This window comes from Megascapheus bottae, chromosome 2, assembly GCF_031878675.1.
Source record: "Megascapheus bottae isolate mThoBot1 chromosome 2, mThoBot2.hap1, whole genome shotgun sequence".
Classification (NCBI taxonomy): domain Eukaryota; kingdom Metazoa; phylum Chordata; class Mammalia; order Rodentia; family Geomyidae; genus Megascapheus; species Megascapheus bottae.
In genome coordinates this window covers 22,705,194-22,722,974 of record NC_143510.1, presented here as the reverse complement: position 1 = coordinate 22,722,974, position 17,781 = coordinate 22,705,194, and the positions used below count along the sequence as shown (strand labels likewise).

The 17,781-nt window shown below is 37.5% G+C and overlaps 1 protein-coding gene across 7 annotated transcripts in view; it reads left to right on the top strand.

Moving 5' to 3' along the window:
* The window catches only part of Znf385d (zinc finger protein 385D), a 581,998-nt gene that overhangs the window by 289,999 nt on the left and 274,218 nt on the right, over positions 1 to 17,781 (top strand). For 4 of the 7 annotated variants that reach the window (XM_090322100.1, XM_090322132.1, XM_090322109.1 and 1 more), the window contains exon 1: positions 17,553 to 17,680. The exons of the other annotated variants lie outside the window; for them this stretch is intronic. The gene's annotated coding sequence lies outside the window, so the exon portion shown is untranslated. Of the gene's footprint in view, positions 1 to 17,552; positions 17,681 to 17,781 lie in introns of those variants that run through there. 7 annotated transcript variants of the gene reach the window in all.

The following is a 17,781-nucleotide window of genomic DNA, read 5'->3' as shown; positions in this document are numbered from 1 at the left end:
TAATGCCATCAGTCTAATGTGTTTTTGGTGGTAGGGAAGAAACATATATCCAGAAATGCAATTGCTAACTCATTTATTTAGCACCTAAATGAGCCAACATTTATTCAATGGCTGCATGGTTTTGCTTAGAGCCAAAACGAAAAGCAAGAATTATTTCCCTGTTTTATAGGTGAGAAATTAAATCTCTAAAGGTTAAGTCTTTCACAGGGTCACAAAGCTGCTATGGGGCAATGCTAAGATTCACTCCTGGGTCAAGGCTAATCCAAATTGATGCTTTTCAAATACACCATTCTTTCTGTCAGTAGAGCAAAGAGCCTTATTGTCCCTTCTACTGTAACAATCTTGGTTCATACCTGTTGGCACATAAGATTCATTTCTGGCTTTTTTTTACTCTGCTTATAACTCAGACTAATTTTGAACCTTTCATTTTTCCATTCCAAGGTTTTTGAAACACTCAACTATGCATTAAGCTTAGAAAGTAGTTTCAGTCGGGCACCAGGGCTTATAGCTATAATCCAAGAAATTTAGGAGGCGAAGCTCTAAGGATCACAATTTGAAGCCAACCAGTGCAGGAAAGTCTTTGAGACTCCTGTCTCCCAGTGACTACCAACCACGTTCTCCAGAAATGGAGCTGTGGCCCAGGTGGGAGAGTACTGATGTTGAGTTAAAACATCAGAGACAGCATCAAAGCCTTTAGTTCAAGCCCAAGAACAGACTGGAACAGAAAGAAAGAAAGAGAGAAAGAGAGAAAGAGAGAAAGAAAGAAAGAAAGAAAGAAAGAAAGAAAGAAAGAAAGAAAGAAAGAAAGAAAGAAAGGAAGGAAGGAAGGAAGGAAGGAAGGAAGGAAGGAAGGAAGGAAGAAAAAAAAGAAAGAAAGAAAGAAAGAAAGGAAGAAAGAGGAAAAAAGAAAGGAAGAAAGAAAGAAAGAAAAAAAAGGAAGGAAGGAAGGAAGGAGTTTTATAGGACTTTGGTAATTAAAAAGCAATTAGCTGAAACGTTCAGATATATATAAGACATGTCAGGTGCTGGTGGCTCAAACCTATAATCCTAGCTACTCAAGAAGCTGAAATTTGGGGCTATTGGTTTGAAGTTAGCCCAGGCAGGAAAGTCCGCAAGACTCTTATCCCTGATAAACAATTTAGAAAAAGCTAAAATGGCATGGTAACTCAAATGGTGGAGTGCTAGTCTTGTGCATAGAAAGGCTCAAGGATAGCTTCCAGATCATGAGTTCGAGCCCCAGGACTGGCAAAAGAGAAGGAAAGAAAGAAAGAGAGAAAGAAGGAAGGAAGAAATAAAAAAAGAAAGAAAAAAGAAAGGAAAGAGAAAATAGAATGTAAGACATTAAGAATGTTTACCCATTGTTGGATCAAATTAAAATGTATTCTTTGTTATATATCATGGGTTCCAAGAACAAACAAGAGTCTGATGAATGTTTTACTTAGGAAAGGTCAGAGTCTTAGGTAGGGGAGTAGGGGCACGCAAATCACTGAAAGAAGGGCTTTCCTATTAACAAATAAATTACCATTTTTGGTATTGACCAAGCAAAAACAGTAATAAACTATTATGGCAAAACTCCATGCTAATTTATTCATCTTTTTCAGAGATCCATCAAATAAAATAAACATTAGCCCAGTCACATCTCTTCAGTAACTCTTCCTGAATTAATTTTTTTCTTACATAAAAAGGTTCATTTATCTAACTAATTAATATCTATTGGGAGCTCCTTATGTATTGGATACAGGTTCAGATTGCATTTATCAGATTGCAGATTCTCGGATTAATACGAAGGGATAAAAAATCCATGTCCTCAAGGTCACAAGCTAGTGAAAAAGCGTTCAGTGGTGTCACACACTGTAAATAGTGCTTACGGGAATTTCAGTTGATGGGTAATGGTGAAACCTTCCTCTGTCTCTTAAGAAAGGGCTATGTAAGATAGTAGTTCATTAGCCTTTCATTCCTTATGGTAAACTTGCCTGATATGGTCCAAAACATCACTGCACCTTAATTTTGGTTTCAGAAATAGAAACTAGTGAATAAAAAACAGTTTAATATTTTAGTTGAAAACTACGTTTGTATTCATTGTCAGCTTCCAGTGCTGTATATGTTAACATGCCTGAGCATTTCTTTTTGTCAGTATTGGAATTTGAACTCAGAGCCTAGTGCTTCCTAAGCTTGCTTGGCTTGGGCTGGGGCTTTCTCTACTAATTGAGCCACTCTTGCAGCCCTGCTTTTTATGGTTATTTTAGATACAGAATCTCAGGGACTTTTGTGCCCACGTTGGCTTTGAACCATGATTTTCCAGTTGGTAGCCTCTTGAGTACTCATATTACCAGACATGGACCACTGGTTCCAGGCTGAACAGAGCACCTTTGTAAAAACATTCTATTATGATTACTGTAGATGTTTCAATTCTCTCTTCAAAAAGATCAGATTTTCATGACCGGAATGAAAGCCCAAGTCTCATAGCTTGAAAAATCTTAAGGGTCTCAGATTATACGCATTAAACCTATCTTCATGTCCTTTGAACACATGTGTCTTCAATGCCCATGATTCAATGCAACAAGTCTAAAAATGAGAGACAAGTACATGCTTAAAATATACATGGGCATAGTTAAAGTAAATTGTAACAATGTAAAAATGAGAGTACTTCATCTACAATATATGAGAAATATTATGGATGCTCACAAGAATATCAAAGTATTACATGCATTCTTGTGCCTTCACCTAATATTATGAAGAAAATTCACTTTAATTACTAAAATGTTCTACAAGAAAGGTTAAATTTATCTGTGATTAAATACCTTCTACTACTAGGCCATATCTTCAGACTATAGCATGTATCATTATTTTCCTACCTCTCTCTCCATCCTCATTCCCAACGCTCTCTCTCTGTTCAACATCCATCCATTCCCCTAGCTACATAAAGACATGCATTTGGTACCTACTATAAATCACACACACACACACACACACACACACACACACACACACACTCACAAGCCTAGAAATACAGTGGTGATTTGCCATGGAAATCTGTCTTTAAGAATCTTGTGGTTTAAACCAAACAACGGACAAAGGCCTCATATCTAAAATATATCAACAACTCAAAAAATTGAATCACTCCAAAACTAATCTCCAAAGTAACAACCATCCCATTAAAAAATGGGCCAAAGACTTAAAGAGAGTCTGCTCTGAAGAAGAAACAAAAATCGCCTATAGACACATGAAGAAATGCTCAACATCTCTGGTCATAAAAGAAATGCAAATCAAAACAACTCTAAGATTCCACCTCACTCCAGCTAGAATGGCCAGGATCAAGAAAACTAATAACAACAGATGCTGGAGGGCATGTAGCCAGGAGGGATCACTACTACACTGTTGGTGGGAGTGCAAACTCGTCCAACCACTATGGAAAGCAGTGTGGCAGTGCCTCAAAAGGATAAACATAGAACTCCCCTATGACCCAACAATTCCACTACTTGGCATTTACCCAACCATCCAGAAACAAGGACATACTAAACCCACTAGCACAACAATGTTCATTGCAGCACTATTCACCATAGCAAAGATATGGAACCAACCTAGATGTCCCTCAGTTGATGAGTGGATCAACAAGTTGTGGTATTTGTACACAATGGAATTCTATGCTGCTGTCAGAAAGAATGACATCGTCCCATTTGTTAGGAAATGGAAAGACTTAGAAAAAATCATATTAAGTGAAGTAAGCCAGACTCAAAGGAACTTAGGCTCAATGGTTTCCCTCATTTGTCATAATCAGTAGAAACCTTGGGCTCTACTAGCAGAGATTTGCAATAGAGCAAAATCTTGATACATAAGGACATATAATGTGAAGCTAATTCAAAGGACCTCAAGGATAGTGAAACAAAAGCCATATAATGAATGATTGTTGTCCTTAATGTACTATGTTGTCTCTCATCTCCTTTGCTGTCCCTTGGTTATCTCATATTGGTATAGTATCTCACTCTGTTATCTGATATATTGAATTTATTTGTATTTGGATATTTGAAATTTGATATGGAAGGGGGGAAAACCAAGACGGGTGGGGGGTGTGGGGGGGGAGGGAAACGGGTACCAAGACATGTGAAAGGGTATCAATGTATGTGAATTAATGCACCTTCTATCTGGCAAATATCATGTAACCCTTTTACTAATTACAATAAAAAAAGAATAAAAAAATAAAAAAATAAAAGAATCTTGTGGTTTAGTACAGTCACTGTCAAATGGTATGAAGGGAATTAATGGTGTAATCAGTAAGAAGAATGAGCTGAGAAAGCACATAGGTGAGTTACTAGCATTCACAAAATATTCTGGAGAAAAAGCTTCCTAAACTTCAGGGCAAAGGATGGGTGTAATTTTTCAGATCTAAGAGGGAAATGAGCCCAAATGAGAAAAATTTATTTTGGAAGATGATTATACGAACCTGAAAAAGCCTGTGGAGTTTTCTCTCGTTGAAAGATGGCTAGCTCACATGACCGTCATTTCTATAAGATCTGTGGTTTCCTAAAGAATCTCAACATCTACCATTAACTTCTGCTTCAGTTCAAGCTTCAACAGTAAGTGTGTGTGAATGTGCATGTGCATGTTTGTGCATGTGTGTGTGTGTGTGTGTGTGTGTGTGTGTGTATGTGCGTTGGAAGGGATGTTCATACACAATTTAGCCACTTTTCCTGAATCAGAATACTAGATAGGCTTTAAAAACCATGTGATACATGACACATTAAATCTGGTCACTGAGCCCACAAATTGAAACAAGTTTGGGATTAGGTATGGTTTATATTAATAGAACTTAATCTGTCTCTGTTCTTTACTTGCTGCCACAAATCCTTTCAAGAAAATTGTTTCAGCTGAAGATGACTTTTCTAGAGAATACAATTTTAATTATGTGCTCTTGATTTTAAGGTTCTCTGCTGATTTGTCTCTCCTTGTCTCTTCTTAGCATCCATCATTCTACTTGTACTCCATTTGAATCTCCTTCTAAGTGTTACATATCTCATTTTATTCTTGTCTTTGCTACTTTTCTGTAATCCTCCATGCCCAATCTGATATTTCTCAGTACCTGAGGATCTTTAATGGCCATCCAAAATGTAGCAGAAGAGATTAGCGAAAGTTGTAGTGATGATGGCACACAGTTGACAAGCAAAATGACCTTGAGAGTCAGTTATTCCAGAATCTACATAAAATCTCATCCATCATGGGGTGCCAGTGACTCATACCTGTAATCCTAGCTACTCAAGTGGCTCAGATCTGAGGATCATAATTCAAAGCCAGCCTAGCCAAGGAAGTCGTTAAGACTCTTATCTCCAATTAGGCACCAAAAAGGTAGGAGTGTATGGCTCAAGTAGTAGATCACTATATTTGAGCACAAAAGGTCAGAGATACCATCTTGGGCTTGAGTTCAGGACCAGCACAAAACAACAACAACCCCATAAGGTATTCTTCTCCAGGAATAAATTTTTCTCATCAGCTTTCCTCCATGAATTTTATTGCCAAGACATGTCAAGGGAGCATATAATGTCTCTAAATTGGATTACCTGTTAGACAAAAGCTTTTCAGTAGCCTCTTGTGTTCAATGATCAGAACCTTTTACAGCTAAAAAAAAAAAAACAATCAAAAAACAACAAAAAAATTACAACAAAAACCCTGGATTTACCCTAGAACTGGTTAAACTGGTCATTTTTTTCTCAAGAGGCACAGCCATTCAAAATTCTTTAGTTTCCCTGCTTTCTGCTTTTCAGTGACTAGTATGATGAGAAGGAACCTGAGCATGGTGGAACTATATCCAGTCCTGGAAATTACAGATTGATGACTTTAGAAATATTAAAGCCTGTTGCCACAAAATATATAGTAATAACTATTCTGTTTCCAACCCAGAGTCAGTTGCAAGCCACATCCACTTCCTAGAAACGCTTTTTATCCCATCCCCCTGGCCTCTGAACTACTACGTCTACCTCTGGAGCTCTTTATCGCGTCCCCCATTTCTCCATAGTAAGCATCATTTTGTCTTGCTTATGTTTTCATTTTTCTTATGGTTCTTTGCATATCCTAACTATCCTAACTCTGCTTGCCTTATGTTTGTGTAACTATTCCCAATCTAATTTCATTACTGTCAGTTTAGATGGCAACTTCTTAAAACACATTCTTTACCTTCAGCCGCTAAAGCTTCTTTCTTTAGCCACTGTTTTTTTAAACATATTTTTAGCTTCTTTCACTCTGCCCATCTTATTAGACCAGGATAATCATTGACTTATCATTCATAGCAGTACTCAGTTTGCAGGAAAATTTTATGTAATAGGACCCCAAGGATCCATCTTGATAAATGTTTGATAAATATTTTTTAAAATAGTGAATAAGTAGTAGGTTTGATTTGAGTTCTTTAACTGGACTTCAGGAGAGATGGTAAACCAGCTGGTTTCAGTTCCTACTTGGTTATTTGTAAATCTAATTAGAGTAAATTCAGAAGCAGTTACTGTGACTGTCTCCTTTTGGATGGACCCTAAATGTTTGTCTGCATCATAGAGTTTTCCAAATCAAAGTACAGAGAAAATGGACTCAGTATTTAACTACAGTGAGGGAATGTTAAAGACATGTGTTATCAATTGTATTAAGTCACTTCATAACTTTCTCATTTAATAGGAACACCGCGACCCCAAAAAATTCATGTTCAAAACAAGGGAAGTTCTTCCAAGCTAATGTGTCTTGTCATGATCAAATTAATTAGTCTTTTTGTTCCCTAGTTTTCTTCTCATAGGTGAAAGAAAACTTTCCATTTCACAGAAACCCTTGTGAGTCTGTCATTGTCTTTTCAAAGTAATGACATGGTCTAGAAAAAGATAAAATGCTGAGTGATAGCCTTTGTTGAAGCAGAGGAGAGCTTGATGATTGAACATCTCCTGGAAGACTTGACAGCTCTGAGCCACCACTGTTAAAGCACACACACTCAGGAAATCCATTGAAATTCTGGGCTTTCCTTTCCTTACACTTCTTCCCAAACCAACAGATCTTAGTAAAGGGAGTTCCTTTTCTTATTAAACTTCAGTAACCTTAGAGAGTCACCTTTTTCTTGCCTTGAGAAATCAGTCTTTGTTGTCTATCTATAGGTAGGACTGAAATGTACAAAACTAAGCATTTCATGAATGCCTACTAAATGAGAAGGGCACCGACTCACAATTCTACCTTGTAGGATGCTTATAAGGAAGGTCCCAGGACAGCTTGTTGAAAGCAGACAAAGAAGACACTGGAAAGACAAAGAAGTAGACTTCTGATGCAGGACTGAAGGATGCTTCTCTTGTTCAATCAGTCCTAAGTTATTGCAAGATGGCTATGCTGTCTTATGAGGATCAGTGGGTAGAGTCTGACTCCAATTGGCAAAACCTTGACAAGGAAACTCCATGCACTGAATGAATACTCACTGGCCATTGAAAGCAACCTACAACATTCCCAGAAACTGAACAAGACTGTCTGTGGAGGGAGAGTTGAATGATGTAATACACTCAGATGTTTCAAAAATGTAATATGACAATACAATAAGTGAGACATTTTAATTTTTCCCAAAGTGATTTCACACTGTAATCTGAGTGCCAAACTTATTTTTAATCAAATTATAAAGAATATTATTTTTTCCATTTGCTACATGACATTGTGAGAAATATTGTTTTACCTGCTCAGAGGCACAGAGGCATTGCACCTTTGTATTCTTTCTCTTAAGAGTACCCTCCTTTGGTTGGACTGTGTGCAAACACCTAGAGTCCTCCATAACTTACCACCTCCTGGTGTATTTTAGATCTAGCTTCTGTGTATCAGAAGCCACTGATTTCTCTGAGCCCTTAACAAATCTTGTTCCTGATCCATCCATTTTCTTGCAAATGACATATTACTTTTTTGAATGTCTATTTAAAATTCCCTCAGGTATAAGTACCATTTTAAAATATAAGCAGTTCTTATAGGGCATCTGGGCTGTGTCTATAACTTTGGCTGTGGTGGATAGTAGAACAATGAACATGGCTGTGTGAGTATCTTTACAGTATTCTGGTTTATGATGTTCTAGGTAGATGTCCAGGAGTGGTATAGCTGAATCTTAGGGAACACCTAAGTTTAGTTTATTTTGAGGAACCTTCAGACAGATGTCCAGAATAGTTGTACTAATTTACATTCCCACCAAGGTTACAATAGACTACATCACATTCCCACCAACACTTGTTAGAACATTTGTTTTTGAGGCCAAGGGAAAGTAGTCACTAATTATAAGTTATATTGTAATTAATTTTTAAAAAGAAAAGCCATTTAGCTAAGATATTACAAGTCAGTCACCTCAAGATGATCAGTGCTTCAGCAGGCAAGACAAAGTGTGGGAAAGGTTCCCAAAGCCCAAGGGAAAATTATGTGATTGGCAGAGAGGGTTCTTACTCTAAATGAATGGAAGAAGTTGGGTTGTGAGACAGAGTGAGTCAAAGGTTGGAATGGATTAGAACTGTGAAGATCCCTGCTGATGCTAATAACAGACATCCTTGAACATAATCCAAAGTAATGGAAAATTCAAAAGAAAGAATTCATCAGTAAAATAAAATAATCTTCCAACCCTAGTTTAAAACCTCCATTGAAATGGGAGGAAAGTGGTCATGTGGGCAATAATTTAGTCACAGAAAATAAATGCTAAAAAGTAAAAAGAGAAGAGTCTGGGATCTAGGGGCCACTTTCCCTCAAGTCCTAGTATCGATGGAAGGTGAGTAGAAGGCACTATCATGCTATTTCTCACACATTTGTTCATATATTTTTATTGTAATTAATAGAAGGGTTACATTATATTCGCCAGATAGAAGGTGCATTACTTCACATACATTGATACCCTTTCTCATGTCTTCATCCCCATTTACCTCCCCCACCCCCTCCCCTCATCTTGTTTTCCTCCCTTCCCTATCCAACTTCAAATAACCAAATACACATATATCCAATATATCAGATAACAAAGTGAAATACTGTAACAGTATGAGATAACCAAGGGAAAGCAAAAAAGATGAGAGATAACAGTACATTAAGGACAACAGTCACTCATTATATGGCTTTTGTTTCCTTATCCAGGTGTTCCTTACATTTAATGTTCTACTATTTGGCCTAATGACTCTAGATTTTGTTCTATTGTAAATCTCTGATAGGAGAGCCCAAGGTTTCTACTGATTATGACAAATGAGGGAGACCATTGGGCCTATGTTCCTTTGAGTCTGGCTTACTTCACTTAATATGATTTTTTCTAAGTCTTTCCATTTCCTAACAAATGGGGCATTGTCATTCTTTCTGACAGCAGCATAGAATTCCATTGTGTATAAATACCACATCTTGTTGATCCACTCATCAACTGAGGGACATCTGGGTTGGTTCCATATCTTTGCTATGGTAAATAGTGCTGCAATGAAAATCATTGTGCTAGTGGATTTAGCATGCCCTTGTTTCTGAACAATTGGGTAAATGCCAACTAGTGGAATTGCTGGATCATCGGAGAGTTCTATGTTTAATCTTTTGAGGAACTGCCATACTGCTATCCATAGTGGTTGAACGAGTTTGCACTCCCACCAACAGTATAGTAGTGATCCCTCCTGGCCACATCCCTCCAGCATCTGTTGTTATTAGTTTTCTTGATCCTGGCCATTCTAACTGGAGTGAGTTGTTTTGATTTGCATTTCTTTTATGACCAGAGATGTTGAGCATTTCTTTATGTGTCTATACACCATTCTTATTTCTTCTTCAGAGAAGACTCTCTTTAAGTCTTTGGCCCATCTTTTAATGGGATGGTTGTTACTTTGGAGATTAGTTTTGGATCGGTTCAATTTTTTGAGCTGTTGCTATATTTTAGATATAAGGCCTTTGTCCGTTGTATGGTTGGTGAAGATCTCCCATTCTGTAGGCTTCCTTATTAATTTACTAGCTATAGCCTTTGCCTTATAGAAGCTCTGCAGTTCAATGCAGTCCCAATTATCCAGCCTTTCTCTGATTTGTTGTGTTTCTTGGTCCTTGTTGAGAAAGTTTAGACCTGTGCCAAGGATGCCTAGTGTGTCTCCTATTCTTTCTTGTAAAGTTTTCAGTGTGTTGGCTTTAACCTCGATGTCTTTGATCCATTTGGAGTTAATTCTAGTGCAAGGTGACAAAGAAGGGTCCAACTTTAGTTTTCTGCAGGTGCTCAACCAGTTCTTCCAGCACCACTTGTTGAAGAGGCTGTCTTTCTTCCATTCTATTTTTTGGCTCCCTTGTCAAAGATTAGGTAGCCATAGATCTGTCTCACACATTTTTTAATCCTCCTAGTCCCTAATTCCTTCTGTAAGAATATATTGAGCGCAAAATATACTGCTACCTCATGTCCTCCCCCCGTATATGGCCATGTTGATTGTTGCCAAGTCTTGAATGTAGAAATGCACTAGCTGGGTGGCTCTTATTGGGTGTCTGCTAGGAAATTACAGTGAAAATGTCAGTGGCTCATGGCTGAAGTTGTCTGACGTTGATATGGAATGAAATGTCCACTTACAGGGTGTCTACTGACACAGTGATTGATGCTGGCTGCTGGCTGGAATTTTCTATTCTTCATACAGAGATTCTTGAAGTTCCACATAGCTTGGCAGCTAACTTCTCCAAGAATGTGTGGCTGGAGATGGAAGCAGAAGCCACTTTGCTGATGGATGAGCTAAGCTGGAACACAAAGTAGTCATTTAACACCATGCCATTGTTTTCACAGATCAGTTTCTTTCAGAGGGCCTATACAGGATGTAAATACAGGGGAATAAAAGCTCCATGAGGAAAGAGGCCACATTAGTTTCTTATCTTTTTTCATAAGAGTTCACCTCAAGCAACCTGCCTTGCTAGTTGCTATTGAACTCATGTTTTTAGTCTCTGATTATCTGATAGTTATAAATTTACATATACAGTTAATAGATGTGATGACATTTTCTAAAACCACTCTATTTTTCAGTGAGTTAAACTGCTGTCAGCACTAAAATCCATATACATAAAATGACATTTAAAACCAAGCTTAAAAAAAAACATAATAAATAAGACATAAGGGGGCCGGCTCCCAACACTATTATAGAGTTGTTGTCTTCTTTCTCCCCTTGGTTAAACCTATCATCTGAGCTGGTTTCCAGTGGGTGAATGAAAATATTCACAGTCCTAATGTGAATTACACATCAGTATTCTGAAAAGAATACAAAGCATGACCTTTCCTTTCAAGTACACATCTATGCATAGTTTCAAGAAGTTTCTTCACTGGAGACAATTTACATTGTCTTTTATTATGACTGTTGAGAATCGCCTTTCTGTCAGAGGAGCAGTGACAGAATCCAAGCCTACTTACCACACAGGTGAGTCTTTGTTTACCTTTTGGAAATACTTTTGCAAGAGGCTATGGGTAGCCATTTACAATAAGGAGAAGGTGGGTTGATCAGAGAACAGGGAAAATAATGAAAAGCATCAAGGAAGTAACAAGATTAATTAAGTTCCTCCAGCTGTATTCACATGTGGCTGTGCAGAATTCCTTTGGGGGTAGATAGCAGTTAAATGGTATTCATGGTGACAAATACTGTAGATTTTGACAACTGATACTTTTGAGTTGAGGATAAAAATCACATGAGGTCATTTTATTTTACACACACACACACACACACACACACACACACACACACACACACACACATACACGATCACTGATGAATCCTTAGTATTATTAGTATGTTTGAATATAGCCAGGATGAGAATGAAACATAATTAGAAATGTGCAGACATTGTAATGCTTCTGTTTTCCAGTTACACATTTCCTTTATGTATTTTTGGACATTTCTGATAGAGGAAGCCAAGCAAATTTCCACCTACTGCATTTGGCTGTGGGCAGAGCATTACGCACATTTGCAAAACACGTTCAATTTCCGTGTGGATTCATTCCTACACCATCAACGTGGCAGCTGTTGTGTTTCTCTGCTCATGCTAGATAGTATCACAGCACATATGAAAATGGAGTGCCATGACCTAAAGCATCCAAATTTACTCGAACTTTATTTACTCCATTTGTCTTAGAAGATCTACGTTTTTATGTTGTTCTAAGGCAAGAGAAGAAATGCATTAGAATACTGTTTACTTCTTCTATTCTTTTTGCTAGCATATTTGTTTTGGAGCTGGGGTAGGGAGGGCTGATTCTCAGATTGCTGCTTTTTTTAAAAAAGAAAAGGAAACCTCTGGAGTGTAGAAGATCTTTCAGCCTGCCACCCAAGAAGTATTATTTCACGTTATTTTGTCACCAAATGTCCTCTGAGGCATATTAATATATCCCCATCCTTGGAAACATTCTAAAGTTCATTTGTGTATCTGTTCATCCTATCTTACCTGTCAAATAAAATTCAAATCCTTTAACAAGGAACGGAAACATCACATCTGATTGGCCTCTGTGTTTTTCTATGCAGCCTGATTTTCTCAAAGATCTAGAGAAACTCCTTCTACTTAAAAACTCAAAATGCTCCTCCTGGTCTCCTAGATGCATCATGCACAACCTTACCTGAGTTCTATGTCATGTGTCAGCTTTTGAAATATTACATGAATCTTCTAGTTAGAATTAAGAGAGAACACGAGGTTTCCCTCTTGCCTGAACTATCCAAGCTTTTCTATCTCATCCCATCTTCATTTACCAACCCCTTCTATATGCATATCAAGGTATTTACTTGTCCCTTTTGTCACCTTTCACTTTTATATATATATATCCTTGGATATATAGTTCATTTCTTCAATTAAGATAACCAAAGGCTCTGCAAGCCTGGCTGAAACATTCAAAGCGAATGACTTCCTTATGGCAACTGTTGAAATAATTTGATTTCATTGAAGAGAAGCACAAGGTCACATGATCTGAGGAGGACAAACATTAAGATTGCTCATTTATTTTATTTTTAGCAGGCACAAAGTAAGAGGACACATGGATTAGCGGATAAGCAAAATGGACACAGTTTCCAGAAAGGACTGACGATGTGAAGATAAAGAGAGAGAAGGGAGATTAGCTGAGAATCTCCAGAAAGTTTGCATTGCTTCTTTATATAAGCCACCAGGACAATCCATGAATATAGGTGTACCTGTAAGGATCCTTATAGCTACTTAAGGATAATAACATCAGTAATACTAGTAATAGTAACATAACAGTACTAGCAACAAAAATGAAGGATCTACCTAAGAGGACATGTAGGAGACTCTGAATTTAATCTGTGCCTGAATTTGGTCTTCTCAACTCTGACATGTGGCTTCCATATTTACCACCTTTCCGGCCTTGCCCACAAGAAATCTTGATTGGTCTCTTGATGACTGACTCACCACCACTGAGGTCCTTGGAACTTTGGGACCTCTCTCTCTACCCTAAAATTACTCTGTATCTGCTCTCTCTGGCCATTGTCTCCTTCCAGCCAAGTTCTGCTCTGGCTTTCTGAATCTGACACCTTGTCTTGTATTAGTAGCATGCTGCAGTCACCCACTCTGTTCACTTTGTCTACCCTGGAAATATGCTATGTTCTGGTATGTGTTAGAACATTCAAAGAATTTTCTCAGATTCCAAATGAGGGAGGGGGGAGGGAGAATCTATTGGTAACTGAGTTGGTCTTTGAAACATAACCCAGCTAAATGCTGCAATAAATTTACTCAACAAATGATGAAAAGTTCACATACGGAATGCATATGGCAAACCTAAACTCTGGAAAGCTATGTTAGAAAACCTGTCTGAACACTGAACAGTGTTGAGTGTTTGAAAAAGATAAGCAAATAGATAAAGGGGAATAGAGAAAGGACATTTTTGGAAGAGCTTACAACAATATCTACCAACCCATTAGCACTTTCTGTGGTTTTAGTCAAAAATATTGAGTGGAAAATTCCAGAAATAAACACCTTACAAGTGGGAAATTGTGTTGGGTTCTTAATAGCATGATAGCTCCCATGTTATCTTGCTGCTTCCCTCTCAGGCCAGCAATCATCTTTTTGTCCAATGTGTTCCTACTGTAAATTCGATCAACCTGTCAGTCAGTTGTTAGCTATTTGGTTATCAGATCCACTTTGAGATGAGCATGGTGTTTGTTCTAAAGTAACCATTATTTATAATGACCTCAAAGCAAAACTTTTTGTTTACAATATCTCTATGGTTTGAGGATATGGTTTTAAAGTGCAAATTTGAATTTTTATATCATTTGGGTCATTTGGATACAGACTGAGGGTGTACTTACAAGCTTCCATGTGCTTAATTAATTAATTAATTACCTTAAAGGTAAGGGGTCTCACTATGTAGTCCAGGTTGGCATCAAACCTGTAATACCATGCTTTCACCTCCCCACTGCTAGGATTGCAGGCAGGTACTACCCAGCTGGGCTCAAGTGTTGAAATTCAGTCACCATGGTGAGGTAGTTAGAGGTGGAAAGTGAATGTAACTGTGGTGTAGATTTTGGGAGGGTTAGGATTAGGAATTCCACTGGGATGGCGTTCCAGTGATTGAATTCTGTTGGCTTCATACAAAGCGATGTAATGCACTTGCTTTCTCTTTCCCAGCATGGGATACCCTGTGCCACCTTGGGATGGTACATTGTCATGATGCTAGAAAGTTCTCTTGCTTGTCTACTTTTTAAAATCAACTCTATCATAAGTTTCCATGAATAGGAAGAAAAATGCATATATATATATATATATATACATATATATATATACAGAGAGAGAGAGAGAGAGAGAGAGAGAGTCTCCCTCCAGCTCAAGTGCTGCAGCTTCTTAAATCTACATATGATGATGATGATATACATATATAATATATATATACATATACATTCAAAATTACCTCTGCTTTCAGTCATCCACCCCAGTTCTTGGCAATGTGTGTCCACTATAACTCCACCCTCACTGTTATCAATAGTGAGCATAATTAAGAGGTAGAAGAGTTTTGAGAAATTTATTTATTCAATAAAATTGTTGCCTATTTGCTTTCACTTGAGGCACTAGACATGGCATGAAAGTGGAAGGTATGCATTTGCCTTTGTGTCTGCTGAACTGTGAGAGATAATTAATACAATGTGACAAATGCATAAGTGAAATGAAGAATGAATTCAACCCTATCCTGTGTCTGAAATGTAGATAGTTTCACATCCTATCAGATATACAGAAATCTAGACACATATAGAGTGCAAGCTTGTTGTGATTGAATTCTTGTAATTTAGTATCTGGAATGTGGCTAACCAATAACATTTTTATTTTAAATGAACCAACATTTATAGACAACAAAGAGGTCTAATATAAGAATTCTGAGAGGACCACTAATGTTATTTAATAAACATTTTTCAAACAGCCCCTGCTAATTATGTATATCAGGAAAGACAAGACCACACCTACAAAAGCTGGCTGCTAAATTTAAAGGAATACAAATCTAGATATGTGTTATTTAAAGGACTACAAATCTAGATATATGTTATTTAACTAATTTAATTTTATCATAGTTTTAGTAAGATCTGTAGTTATTGAATTTCCACAGAAGCATTGTAAGAATCTCAGAAAGAATTTTCTGTACAAATTTATGACATTGCCTACATATACTCAAAAAATTCATCCTAATACTGCATCTATGAATTGAATTTAATATTTGTTGTTGTGTAGACAAATTATTTTTTCCCTTCTCAGGTGGTTTTGACTTGAAGTTGATGGTATACTGGAGGCCAATTCATGCTTAAAATAACTTTCATTCACACGTCATACATATCAACACTGTTTATTCAACAAGTTGTCATGCTTTCAACAGCCATTCATTCATCAAATACTCAGAGACTTGTCCTCTTGCTCTTATAATATGCCAGGCTTCAGTAATGGTCCTCTTCTCTTTATCCTTTCCATCCTTCCCTTATAGCATTGTCTAGTCTTACAGATTTAACTGGCATCTGCAAAAGGTGACTTCTGAACAAATACAAAACCCCAACCATCTCCTTTACCTCAAATCAGCATCTCCAAGCTTCTATAAATCACGATCACATCACCATCCATATGAATGAAAGGCAAGATCCATATTGACCATTTCCAAACATTCACCCATGCGTGTTTTTCCGATTTGTCCATACAAAAGTTGGTAGAAACACCATCCTAGCAATTCTAGCAGTCCACGAATCTCTGTTTTCTCTTTCACTGATGATCAGGAAATGCTACTGATCCAATTTCTTATAGATATAGAATCTGACCGCATTTCATCACCTCCACTGCTTTTCCTGGTCTAACCCATTATGTGTTGTCTCAGCACTCCATCAGCTTCCTGTCTGCTCATTTTGCAGCTGATCCTTGTTCCCTGAAGCCCCTCCTTCACACATCAATTATAGTAACTCTCATAGCATGGGAAACACTGTTACTTTAAAAGTATATCATATAAGTAATAATGAAGGTGTTTATAATGATTTATAAAGTCCTGTTGACTTTAGATAGAACTAGATAAAAATTGGGTTATCCATTTGACTTCAAATTTTTGTTCGTCAGCATCTATAAGCTCTACCATATTGCCCTTTCTAGTTTTTCATGGAACCTACAAGGTTCCCATTCACACTTTCTGAAATTTTCCTTATCCAGCTTCTTGAGCAATGCCTTCAAAATAATAGGCATTAAAATATATTGAAAACACTGCATTTATTCATTTATTAATTACTTATCTGTGTTAATCATGATGATAAAGAAAGAACAATCTCTTTCATTTGATTGAGAAGTAAAGGGAAGTTTTGGTATTATAGTTAGGAATTCATATTGTATGCTATTTGAAAAAAAATCCAAGCAGCACCTTATTTGGTCTTGTTTATAGAAACATGTTCTTGGAAGATATAATGAATGAACAGAAACCCCAAGTTTGAAAAGAAATACCACCAATAGATAACAACAGAAACAACACCAGTTTGGAGAGTTTTGTCTCCAGGAGATTTCTAGTCATATATTAGGGCTAAAGACCATAAAGGTTAAAACACTCACAAAAGGAGAAGTAAATATAGGGCTCTTTGTGAGAGGCTGTATCAACCATGGGAGGCAAAATAGGGAGAGACTGAAGAGAACTGAACAGGGGAATGACATAGTCATCTCTTTTTAAAGAAGATAATAAAGGAGGATCCAATATTGAGAATGGATTGGCCACTGGGAAGCCTCAAGTCAGCAACATTGGATAAGATTTTATTGCTGCAATATAGGCAGGAGAGAAAGGCAAACTAAGCTGAAGCACAGGGAAAGGGAGAAAGATATAACTGTGCTATGCCAACTCAATGCTAGATTACTGTTGTGTGCAGTGATTGGAATTTGAAAGGACAAACAAGCTCCCAAACTGTGGATTGCAGTACCACCTGACATCATTATTGCTGGAAATTTAAGACAGCTGCTATGAAGCATGGATACATTCAGTCTGGGTAAATAAATACTTTTCTCAGAACACCATCCACCTCAAAGAACTGACTGACTGCAGACACCTAGAAAAGAACGATGTTCAGAATCAGGATGGCATCTCCTCCTCTGATGGAACTCAGATGTTTATGAAGTAACAAGAGTCAGATTCCCTTCTAGGGATTGCAGATGACCACTGGACAGTTAAAGATTGCTGCCTTCATGGAGACTGAATCTCAGTAAAGAAGACTCAAAGACAATCAGGGAGGAAAATCAGGGAGTGAGGAAGCGGGTAAAGAAATGCTAAGGAATGGGGTATGGCTATCTTCAGCTGAAGAACATGGGGATAAGGGATCCCCATACTGGTGAACCTCTGGATGTGACTGAAGGGAA